Consider the following 13,223-nt stretch of genomic DNA (forward strand, 5'->3'; position numbering starts at 1 on the left):
GTAGTGAGCCATGATCATGCCACTGCACTCCTGCCTGGGCAACAGAGCAAGACCCTAAGATCCTATCCCAAAAAAAGCACAACGAAAATGAAAGTTCACCTTTTGTCCCAGTAATTCTGCTTGTGTCTATACTATAGAAGTATTTTGAAATGGGAATGAAGATGTATTTAACCAGAGAGCGCTGCTTACACTGTTGAAAAACTACGTCCAAAAATATGGCAATGAGTAAATAAATGATGGTAGAATAGTATGCAGCTAATAAAAATATGTTTACAGAGTTTTGAACAGCATGGGGAAAAACGTGACACAATGTGAAAAGAACGAAACTGTATGCCTAGGATGTGAACTATATTCAAAGGCTACAAATACAGCAGAAGGACCTGCTGAGTGCTGACATTACTGAAGATTTGGAGGGGCTTTAAAACTTGTTTTCTAAATTTTCAACAATGAATGTATTCCTTTTTATTATGGTAAAAGGTACATAACATAAAATTTACCATTTTAACCATTTTCAAATGTACAATTCAGTGGCAGTAAGTCCACTCACATCGTTGTGCATCTCCAATCCCCCCATCTCCAGAACTTTTTCATCATCCCAAACCAAAACTCCGTACCCGTGAAACAGTAACTCCTCATTCCCCACCCCCTGCCATTGGTAACCACCATCCCGCTTTCTGTATCTACGCATTTGACCATTCCAGGCACCTCACAGAAGTAAAATCATTTGGTCTTTTCTGGAGCATACATTAATTTATAATCCTCCCTCAAATCCTGCAAATCAGGCATTATCCTCAGTTTACTAAGAAACGAGTTCGCAGAGGTTAAGTAACCGGTACAAAGAAGCAGGACTTGAGTTCCTGTCAGGTACCTGGGCTGTAGAAAGTGAATGCCATGGCCTGGCGCCATGACTCACCCCTATAATCCCAGCACTTTGGAAGTCCAAGGCAGGTGGATCGTGAGGTCAGGAGTTCAAGACCAGCCTGGCCAACACAGTGAAACCCCGTCTCTACTAAAAATAAAAATTACCCGCGTGTGGTGGCACACACCTGTATTCCCAGCTACTCGGAGGATCGCTTGAACCCGGGAGGTGGAGGTTGCAGTGAGCTGAGACTGCACCATTGCCCTCCAGCCTGGGCGACAGAGTGAGACTCCATCTCAAAAAAAAAAAAAAAGAAAAAAGAAAAGAAAAAGAAAAAAATGAAAGTGAGCACCACTAAAAATAAATTTAAGGGGCTGGGCTTGTGTCATGCCAGTAATCCCAGCACTTTGGGAGGCTGAGGCAGGTGGATCACATTAGGTCAGGAGTTCGAGACCAGCCCGGGCCAACATGGTGAAACCCAATCACTACTAAAAAAAAAAATACAAAAAATTAGCCGGGCGTGGTGGTGGGCACTTGTAATCCTAGCTACTCCGGAGGCTGAGGCAGGAGAATTGCTCGAACCCAGGAGGTGGAAGTTGCAGTGAGCCAAGATTGCGCCACCATACACCAGCCCAAATGACAGAGTGAGACTCGGTCTCAGAAAAATAAATATAAAATAAAATAAAAATAAATTTAAAGAGCAAAAAGACCAAACTCAGCACCTGCAGACAGTAGACACTCTATTTTCTCTTATTATTATTTTTTTTCTTCGGCCAAGTACGATATAAGACCACCATGGCCAAAGCTGGGACAATTTGAGCAACAAAATAAAGTAGTATCTGTTTATAATGCGAGGTATAAAATAAATATTCTTGAGATTATGTTGATATCAGTAAATATTGAATAAATGAAAATATGGGGAGAATAGACAAATTTCCTTAGTAGAAGAATTCCAAATAATTTATGTGGATAATCTGTCCTCGGGGAGGTAGAATGTAGCTACATAAACCATAATTAAAATCCATAACTATGCATGTTTTTGTTGAAAATGTATTTAAGGAAAAATAAATTTACTGGTAATGTAAAAAGAGGGTTTTTTGTTTGTTTGTTTTTTAGTTTTTCTTTCTGCAGGTGGAGGAATTAAAATACAGTGAATGAAATAAAATTGCCATTGAGGTAGTTGGGAATTCAAAGACCTTTTGTGTTACCAGGTATTTTCAAGTATTTCTTAAACTTTATTTGGGTCCATGGAAGACCTTTATGATACAGGAAGTAAGTTGGGGAAGGGGCAGAAATCTAAAGAAACTTAATTAGGCCCCTGGCTTATAAACTGGGAAAAACTGCTGAAGGTCAGTGTGTGAAACCCTCCCTTCCCAAGAGTTAAATAAAATGGAGATTCTATTTCTTTCCCTGCTGTCTTTAAGTAAAAATTCTTCTTCATATGCTGACTCTCCATTGTTGCCTGGAAACAAAAAGTAAAGATGTCAGCCCTGAAGTTTTCCGGTCTGCCTAGGAGGAGGATCCTGAAACTCAGAACATCTAAGAGGTCAGAATATTTTTACATAAACAGTGCTGAAGACAAGCAGGGAAATGGTAATTTCCTTTTCTTCTGTTTAGTCAGACCGTATTTCCTGCTATCTGCTCCTAAGTGTTCTGCAACTCTCAAAGCTCTTTTAGAAGCTACAAGAGGTTGTTATTGCTTTTGATGTTATTTTCTAAAATATTTAAGACCAAAAAAGGATATTTGTATATTTGTTCCGTGGAAATAAGAGATATATTTGTTTTGGGATTTTTTTTTTTAAAGTTTTTTGTTTGTTTGTTTTGTTTTGTTTTGTTTGAGATGGAGTCTCATTCTGTCACTCAGGCGGGAGTGCAGGGGCGCGATCTCGGCTCACTGCAACCTCTGCCTCCCGGGTTCAAGCAATTCTTGTGCCTCAGCCTCCCGAGTAGCTGGGATTACAGGGGTGTGCCACCACACCCAGTTAATTTTTGTATTTTTAGTAGAGATGGGGTTTCATTATGTTAGCTAGGCTGGTCTCGAACTCCTGACCTCAAGGGATCCGCCCAACTCACCAGACACCAAAACTGCCATGCCAGTGCCTTGACCTTGGGCTTCCCAGCCTCCAGAACTATATGAAATCCATTTCCATTTTTTATCAATTACCTAGTCTCTGGCATTGTATTATAGCAGCACAAAACAGACCAACACAGGGTGGGACCTAAATCCAACGACAAGTGTCCTTATAAGAGAAAGGCAGAAGGAGATTCGAAACACAGAGACACACGGAGAAGAAAGCCGTGAGAAGACAGAGGCAGAGACTGGAGTGAAGCCTCTAGAAGCCAAGGCACACAAGGCCTGCTGGCAACACCAGATGCAAGGAGAGGGACAGGGGCATGGGACTGATTCTCCCCAAGAGCCTCTGCAAGGAAACAACGCTGCAGGCACCTGGGTTTCAGACTTTGGCCCCAGAGCTGTGAGACAAGACACTGCTGTTGTTGTAAGCCGCCCAGTGTGTGGTCAATTTTTTTTTTTTTTTTTTTTTTTTGAGCTGGAGTTTCACTCTGTTGCCCAGACTGGTGTGCAGTGCTGTGGTCTCAGCTCACTGCAACCTCCGTCTCCCGGTTCAAGCGATTCTCCTGCCTCAGCCTCTTGAGTAGCTGGGACTGCAGGTGTGCACCACCACACCTGGCTATTTTTGTCTTTTCAGTAGAGACAGGGTTTCACCATGTTGCCCAGGTTGGTCTCAAATTCCTGGCCTCAAGTGATCCACCCACCTCGGCCTCCCAAAATGCAGGGATTACAGGTGTGAGCCATCGCGCCCAGCCTGGTCCCTGAGTTTGTCAGTGTAATGAAATTCACTCTTCTAATTGTGTCTATAAGAAAACAGAAGAAACTCCTATTCGTTACATATTGCCTGGGCACATATAGTGCCATGTGGGAAAAAAAAAAAATGGACGAAGCAAATCAGGGAAGCCAGACCTGCAGATTTCAGAGCTAGAAGAGAACTTCAATCTCATTCCTGGTTCATCTCTTCATTTTGCAGACAAGATAATGGAAGCTCAGGCGGGGACATGTCTACTGCACGAATAATAGCTAATATAGTAACTATAACTTTATAGAGCATGTACTGTGTGCCAGGGACTGTGGTTTATGGATGTGAATTTACTCAGTCCTGACAATAAGCATGTAAGGCAGACAGTAGGTTATCCATATTTTTGAAGTGAGGAAACCGAGTCATTGAGAAGCTCAATCATTACTTCAAAGTCACCCCGAAGATCGGGGTGTGATGCGAAGCCAGCCAGGCTTACTGCAGAGTCTGGGACTTAGCAAGTGTGCTCTGCAGAAGACCAGACTCGTTCTGTGAGCTGTCAGGATTGATCTCGCATCACAGGTACACTGGCTTTCTGGGGGAAAGATATGAAAGATAAATTGTAGATGGCCGACCAACCTAAGTATTCATAGACTGAGCAGCAGAGGCCATGGAGAAGGTGGCAAACACATGGTTAAAAAAATCATCCTCAGCCGGGCACGGTGGCTCAAGCCTGTAATCCCAGCACTTTGGGAGGCCGAGACGGGTGGATCACGAGGTCAGGAGATAGAGACCATCCTGGCTAACACGGTGAAACCCCGTCTCTACTAAAAAATACAAAAAGCTAGCCGGGTGTGGTGGCGGGTGCCTGTAGTCCCAGCTACTCGGGAGGCTGAGGCAGGAGAATGGCGTAAACCCAGGAGGCGGAGCTTGCAGTGAGCTGAGATCTGGCCACTGCACTCCAGCCTGGGCGACAGAGCGAGACTCCACCTGTCTCAAAAAAAAAAAAAAAAAATCCTGGCTGAGTGTGGTGGCTCACGCCTGCAATCCCAGCACTTTGGAAGGCCAAGGCAGGTGGATCATGAGGTCAGGAGACTGAGACCATCCTGGCCAATAGGGTGAAACTCTGTCTCTACCAAAAATACAAAAATTAGCCAGGCGTGGTGGTGCACACCTGTAATCCCAGCTACTCAGGAGGCTGAGGCAGGAGAATCGCTTGAACCCGGGAGGTGGAGGTTGCAGTGAGCCAAGATCGTGCCACTGCACTACTCTAGCCTGGGCAACAGAGCAAGACTCAGTCTCAAAACAAAACAAAACAAAAAACAGTCATCTCTCAATTCATAGAGAGGCTGTGAGAAAGATGTGGAACTCATTTTTTTCTTTTCTTTTTTTTTTTTTTTGAGACAGGTCTCACTCTGTCACCCAGGCTAGAGTGCAGCGGCGTGATCATGGCTTACTGCAGCCTCGACCTCCTTGGCTCAAGTGATCCTCCCACCTCAGCCTCGCAAGTAGCTGAGACTACAGGTATGTACCATCATGCCTACTTTTTAAATTTTCTGTAGAGATAGGGTCTCACTATATTGCCTGAGCTGATCTCAAACTCCCAAACTCAATTGATCCTCCCGCCTCAGCTTCCCAAAGTACTGGGATTACAGGTATGAGCCACCATGCTCCCAGCCTGGAACTCATTTTGACCAATCCTGAATGAAAACTATTCAGGCTCTGGGTCACACTGAAACTCAGCTTCTGTTCTGATGAGTTGGAATTCAGACCCATACAGTTTCCTCTGCCTCTCCGGGTTCTTATTGTGTTGAACACTATAGATAGTGTTTTCCTATCTATATTTTGTTCCGCGGCTAGAGAAACATGAAGAATGTGAGGAAGAAAAAGCTGGGCATTTTTGGCTGGTATACTGGGCATCTATGGCTCCTAGAAATGTACAGGAATTCTTTTCTAACGTTTGAAATAAACATGAGTAAATATGCCTAGCCCACTGCCCATTTTCTGTGAGTAAATAACTTTGTTCATTTCTAGCCGTGGCCTATTTCACCCTTGGCTATGTACTGATAGAACAATGTTGAGTACGTAACAGGCAATAAGTGCATTTTATATTCTTTATTTTATTTTATCATTTTTATTTATTTTATTTTATTTTTCAAGACAGAGTCTTGCTCTGTTACCCAGAATGGAGTGCAGTGGCATGATTTCTGCTCACTGCAACGTCTGCCTCCTGGGTTCAAGTGATTCTCATGCCTTAACCTCCTGAGTAGCTGGGATTACAGGTGTGCATCACCACATCGGCTAATTTTTGTAATTTTAGTAGGGATGGGGTTTTACCTTATTGCTCAGGCTGGTCTCAAACTCCTAACCTCAAGAGATCCTCCCGCCTTGGCCTCCCAAGGTGCTGGGATTACAGGCATGAGTCACCTCGCCTGGGCAATAAATGCCTTTTAAATAAAAAAATTGTATTTTTAAAAAGTATTCATCTGGGCCGGGCGCGGTGGCTCAAGCCTGTAATCCCAGCACTTTGGGAGGCCGAGACGGGCGGATCACGAGGTCAGGAGATCGAGACCATCCTGGCTAACACGGTGAAACCCCGTCTCTACTAAAAAAAATACAAAAAACTAGCCGGGCGAGGTGGCGGGCGCCTGTAGTCCCAGCTACTCCGGAGGCTGAGGCAGGAGAATGGCGTAAACCCGGGAGGCGGAGCTTGCAGTGAGCTGAGATCCGGACACTGCACTCCAGCCTGGGCGACAGAGCAAGACTCTGTCTCAAAAAAAAAAAAAAAAAGTATTCATCTAACTTCCCAAGTAGAGTGGAAATCTGTTTTTTACTTTGTATTCCTAGAACCCAGAACAATCTCTGCCTATTACTGTGGCTGTTAGTTCGGCTATACCTGGGAGGCTGGAAAGTCTGAGATCAAGGTACCAGCAGATTCCATAGCCTGCTTTCCGGTTCACAGATGGTGCCTTCTCACTGTGTCCTCACGGGGTGGAAGGGCAGGCCCTGGGGCCTCTTTCAAAAGGGCACTAATTCCATTTATGAGGGCTCTACCCTCATGACCTAATCACCTCCCCAAAGCCCCACATCCTAATACCATCACATTGAGATTAGGCTTCAACAAATGAATTTCAGGGGAACACACATTTAATCTTGTCTTAGTCTGTTTTCTGTGGCTGTAACAGAATATCTAATGTTGGGTCATTTTATTTATTTATTTATTTATTTATTTATTTATATTTATTTATTTTTTTGAGATGGAGTCTCGCTCTGTCGCCCAGACTGGAGTGCAGTGGCCGGATCTCAGCTCACTGCAAGCTCCGCCTCCAGGGTTTACACCATTCTCCTGCCTCAGCCTCCCGAGTAGCTGGGACTACAGGCGCCCGCCACCTCGCCCGGCTAGTTTTTTTGTATTTTTTAGTAGAGACGGGGTTTCACCGTGTTAGCCAGGATGGTCTCGATCTCCTTACCTCGTGATCCACCCGTCTCGGCCTCCCAAAGTGCTGGGATTACAGGCTTGAGCCACCGCGCCTGGCCGGGTCATTTATTTTGTTAAAAATATTTCTTTTTTCCTTTTTTTTGAGACAGTCTTGCTCTGTCTCCCAGGCTGGAGTGCAGCGGTGTGATCTCAGCTCACTGCAACCTCTGCCTCTTGGATTCAAGCAATTCTTGTGCCTCAGTCTCCTGAGCAGCTGGAATTACAGGTTCCCACCATCATGCCTGGCTAATTTTTTTTTTTTTTTTTAAAGTAGAGATGGGATTTCACCATGTTGGCCAGGCTGGTCTTGAACTCTTGACTTCAAGTGATCCATGCACCTCAGACTCCCAAAATGCTGGGATTACAGGTGTGAGCTCCTGTGCCTGGCCCTAGACAATTATTTCTTGCGGATTTAGAGGCTGGGAGGTCCAAGAGCCTCTGGTGAGGGCCTTCTTGCTACATCATAACATGACAGAGAGCATCACATGGTCAGAAAGCAAGAGCATGGCCATTCAGGTTTCTTCTTTTCTTTCTTTACTTTTTTGGAGATAGGGTCTCACTCTGTTGCCCAGGCTGGAGTGCAGTAGCATGATCGTAACTCACTACAAGCTCAACCTGCTGGGCTCAAGGAATCCTTCCACCTCAGCCTCCCAAGTAGCTGGGACTACAGGCACACACCACAACATCTGGCTAATTTTAAAAAGTTATTTGTAGAGGTGGGGTCTCACCATATTGTCCAGGCTGGTAGGCTGGTCTTGACCTTCTGGGTTCAAGCAACTCTGCCTCAGTCTCAAAAAGTGCTGGGATTACAGATGTGAGCCACTGTACCCAGATTCTTCCTTTTCTTATAAAGCCACCAGTTCCATCATAGGGGCTGCACCCTAACGAGCTTTTTTCTTTCTTTTTTTGAGGCAGAGTCTTGCTCTGTCACCCAGGCTAGAGTGCAGTGTTGTGATCTTGGCTCACTGCCACCTCTGCCCCCCAAGGTTCAAGAGATTCTCCTGCCTCAGCCTCCCGAGTAGCTGGGACTATAGGCATGCACCACCACGCCTGGCAAATTTTTTGTATTTTTAGTAGAGAAGGGGTTTCACCATGTTGCCCAGGCTGGGCTCCAACTCCTGAACTCAGGTGATCCACCCACCTCGGCCTCCCAAAGTAGTGGGATTACAGGCGTGAGCCACTGTGCCTGGCCACTTTTTTTTTTAGACAGGGTCTCGCTGTGTCATCCAGAGCAGTGTAGTGGTGTGATCATGGCTTACTGCAACCTTGACCTCTGGGGCTCAAGTGATTCTCCCACCTCAGCCTCCCAAGTAGCTGGGGACTACAAATGCATGCCACCATGCCCAGCCAGTTTTTAAATTTTTTGTAGAGACTGGATATCGTTATGTTGTCCAGGCCGGTTTCAAATTCCTAGGCTCAAGTGATCCTCCTGCCTCAGCCTCCCAAAGTGCTGGGATTATAGGTGTAAGCCACTGTGCCTAGCTTAATGAATTTATTTAATCCTAATTACCCCTCAAAGACCCCATCTCCAAATACCATCAACATATGAATATAAGAATTAAGGCCTGGCATGGTGGCTTATGCCTGTAATCCCAGTACTTTGGGAGGCCGAGGTGGGTGAATCACCTGAGGTTAGGAGTTTGAGACCAGCCTGCCCAACATGGTGAAATCCAGTCTCTACAAAACTACAAAAAATTAGCTGGGCGTGGTGGCGGGTGCCTGTAATCCCAGCTACTCGGGAGGTTGAGGCAGGAGAATCGCTTGAACTCAGGAGGCAGAGGCTGCAGTGAGCCGAGATCGTACCACTGCACTCCAGCCTGGGCAACAAGAGTGAAACTCTGTCGCAAAAAAAAAAAAAAAAAAAGAAGAGAATTAAGTTTCCAAATTTGGGGGAGACATTCAAACCACAGTGAGTACATAGCACCCTCCCTTTCAGGATAAGAGCTAAACATCCAACACCTCACTTTTGCTCACATCCTATTATGAACTTGTCACAAGGCCACACTGAATAGCGAGGGAGGCTGGGAAGTATAGTGGTTATTCTGGAGTACACTGCACCCAGCTGAAAATTCTATATTTAGGTGTTTGTTTGTTTTAGAAAGAGTCTCACTCTGTTGCCCAGGCTGGAGTGTAGTGGTGCCATCTTGGCTCACTGTGGCGGGCACCTGTAGTCCCAGCTACTCGGGAGGCTCGGCGTGAACCCGGGAGGCGGAGCTTGCAGTGAGCGGAGATCGTGCCACTGCACTCCCACCTGGGCGACAGAGCAAGACTCTGTCTCAAAAAAAAAAAAAAAAAATAGACCGGGGGCATGGATGGATGTTTTTATGAGTATAAGTCGGAATATTTACCATAGACAGAGCCAAAGGTTTTCACCAAACTGAACAGAAAGTAGCATTAGATTTGGTAAGCTATCGGGTGGGGGGTGGGGTGACTCACTCCTGGAATCCCAGCACTTTGGGAGGCTGAGGTGGGCGGATCACCTGAGGTCGGGGGTTTGAGACCAGCCTGACCAACGTGGAGAAACCCATCTCTACTAAAAATACAAAATTAGCTGTGTGTGGTGGTGCACACTTGTAATCCCAACTACTTGTGAGGCTGAGATAGGAGAATTGCTTGAACTCGGGAGGCAGAGGTTGCCTTGAACCGAGATTGCGCCATTGCACTCCAACCTGGGCAACAAGAGTGAAACTCCATCTCCAAAAAAAAAAAAAAAGAAATTGGTAAGTTTAGCAAACAACTCTAAAATGGTGTGCCTAAGCATAAGGACATAGAAGAGAAAATCAAACTAGCCAGTCTATTGTCTGGGAAGCTGAAATATACATTATGATGTCCTTGTAAATTCCAAATCCAGGTCAATATAAAGGTCTAAAATGTAAGCAGCCTTCACAATATTTTATATGCCAAAAGCAAGTAGACACACCTATGTGACAAAAATTTCTTCTGTGACCCATTTATTTCAAGCAGCATGCATTTGATATGTAAGAAGTTCAGCTGTTTTTGTTTTTGTTTTTGTTTTGAGATGGAGTATTGCTCTGTTGCCCAGACTGGAGCGCAGTGGTGCAATCTCGGCTCACTGCAACCTCCACCTTCCTGGTTCAAGTGATTCTCCTGCCTGAGTAGCTGGGATTACAGGCGTGCGCCACCACACCTGGCTAATTTTTGTATTTTTAGTAGAGACCGGGTTTCACTATGTTGGCCAGGCTGGCTTGAATCCTTGACCTCAAGTAATCCACTCACCTTGACCCCCCAAAGTGCTGGGATTACAGGTGTGAGCCACCGCGCCTGGCCAGCTGGTCTTTTTTGGTGTGTAGATTTTTCTTGAAAACCTCTATTTCCAGCTCACTGCCATCATTGTTCCTTGCCTCATCATTTCACACCTGAATAGGACCACAGCCTTCCCATTTGGGTCTCTCCTCCTTCTGATCTAGACTATACACTCCCTTCGGATGATTCTTCCTGACGCTACTTCCTGGCTCAAAACATCCAATGATTCCCAAATCAACTCTTAACCTCTTAGTTTAGCATTCTAGGATTTCCATAGTCGCTTGTTAATCAGTAAATCCAAAGTGCCCCTCATTATAGGAAATCTGCTCTCTGGACATTCTCCTTACTTTTCATTTCATTAGTAGATCATGTGTTAACATGGTTCAAAAATAGAACAGCATAAAAAGTGATATGTGAAAAGTCCCCTTCCCTGCTGCCACCATTCCATTCCCCCATGTCCCCTCACTCTTAAAAGCTTCTAGTGCATGCTGTAGGGTCCTTTATGCAAATATACATAAATACAGTTAGATTTTCTTTTTCTTTTTGTAGTGATGGGGGTCTTACTATGTTGCCCAGGCTGGACTAGAACTCTTGGGCTCAAGTGATCCTCCTGCCTTGGCCTCCTAAGCGGCTGAGACTATATGGGAAGATGCTACCACATCTGGCTAAATAGAATTACTTCCTTTTTTTTTTTTTTCCTGGAGACAAAGTTTCATTCTTGTTGCCCAGGCTGGAATGTAGTGGCACGATTTCAGCTCACTGCAACCTCCGCCTCCCAGGTTCAAGCGATCCTCCTGTCTCAGCCTCCTGAGTAGCTGGGATTACAGGCGTGCACCACCACACTTGTCTAATTTTTGTAGTTTTAGTAGAGACGGGTTTCACCACGTTGGCCAATCTGGTCTCGAACTCCTGACCTCAGATGATCTGCCTGCCTTGGCTTCCCAAAGTGCTGGGATTACAGGTGTGAGCCACCCCACCTGGCCGAAATACAGTTATATTATTTTCTTATCAGTCTCCCTGCCTTTTACACAAAAGGCAGGTTACTGTATTCCAGATATTTCTATTTCTCTATTAGTATACAAAGAGCTCCCTTACTCTTTTTCTTTCTTGCTTCCTCCCAATTTTTTTTTTTTTTTTGAACAATGTTTGAGTTTCATTCACATGAAACACGGAAGTCATATGTGAGGCTCTGTCCCAGAGAGAAGGGGCCTTCCCTCATGCCTGTTACTGGAATTGTGGATAAACACAAGTACAAATCAAATAAATTGCAAATTACTCTGTGTCTTTTCGTAATCAATACAGCAACGGTCCTCAGTGGTACTGCACCATTCTGGAAAAAAATGCCTTCGGGCTCCTTCCCATCCCCTAAGGCAGCAGCAAATTCTTCCTGTCGCCTCCTATTGGCCAAGGCAGCCAAAGATTTAAAAGTCTTTGGTTCGTAGATGGCCAGATCCGCTATGATTTTCCTGTGGCGCTCCACCTGGCACTTAATTAAATTGCCAGTGAACGCTGGATACGTCGGGCCGTGTGACTGGGTAGCAGCTGTAATTCGATTAATCCAGAGGGTCCTCGTGATCCTCTTCTTCAGGTTTCGGGCTTTGGTGCATTTCACAAAGGCTCGAGTCCCGGCTCTGACCGCCAACCTGTAGCAGCAATTTCCCCCTCACCCACTCCTCCGCCGGAAGTGCTTGGCGTGCTTCAGCACCTCCTGAACCCGCCAGTAGCTGTAGGTGACGCGATTTCGCAGCGGTGAGGAAGACCAAGACGCCCCCGGGCCACCGTCCCGGATCCGCAACAATGCACGCGCTGCGCCGCCGCAGTCTTACCGGGCGTCGCTTCCTCTCAGTTTTTAAGAGCTGCACGGTCTTTTTTTTTTTTTTTTTTTTTTTTTGAGACGCAGTCTCGCTCTGTCGCCCAGGCTGGAGTGCAGTGGCGCGATCTCGGCTCACCGCAACCTCCGCCTCCCGGGTTCAAGCGATTCTCCTGCCTCAGTCTCCCGCGTAGCTGGGATTGCAGGCGCGCACCACCAGCCTGCCTAATTTTTTGTGTTTTTAGTAGAGATGGGGGTTTCACCATGTTGGTCAGGCTGGTCTCGAACTCCTGACCTTGTGATTCACCCGCCTTGGCCTCCCAAAGTGCTTGGATTACAGGCGTGAGCCATCATGGCCGGCCAAGCTGCACAGTCTTCCAGTGCATGGAGTACAAGTACTTATTTGCCTTCCATACCTATTGGATGTGTAGTGGTTTCCAACCTTCTGTTATTGCAAACAACGCCTCAGTGAATAACCTTGTACACACATACACCATTTTGCACACAGATGACCGTATCTGCAGGGCAAGTTCCCAGAAGGTGTGCTGTAGGTTTTCACCACTGTGCGGCGTCCCTTTTGTTTTGGTACCACCTATGGGCCTAGGTTTCCTTACCAGGGGCCTGGTAAGCTTCCTTGGTCCCTTAAAGAGATTTAGACCACAGGACAGTTGAGTAACTGGTACGTTGTACCCATAACTCACAGGATGTGACAAACACAGCTTTATCTTCTATCATCTCTAAAATGTATCCAGTAGAGAGTATCTTCACTTGCCCCCATGAAAACGCTAATAGGGCTGAATTAGACTCCCAGGGCCTCTGCAACAAAGTACTACAAATAGGGTGGCTTAAAATAACAGAATGTTGTCTCACAATTCTCCAGCCTAGAAGTTCAAAATCAAGGTGGCAGCAGGGCGTGCTCCCTCTGAAACCTGTGGGGGATCCTTCCTCAGGTCTTCCTCGCTTCTTCCTCGCTTCGGTGGTTTGCAGCATCAGGCTATCCGC

The sequence above is a fragment of the Macaca mulatta genome, chromosome 3 (genome assembly GCF_049350105.2).
Source record: "Macaca mulatta isolate MMU2019108-1 chromosome 3, T2T-MMU8v2.0, whole genome shotgun sequence".
In the NCBI taxonomy this organism is placed as follows: Eukaryota; Metazoa; Chordata; class Mammalia; order Primates; family Cercopithecidae; genus Macaca; species Macaca mulatta.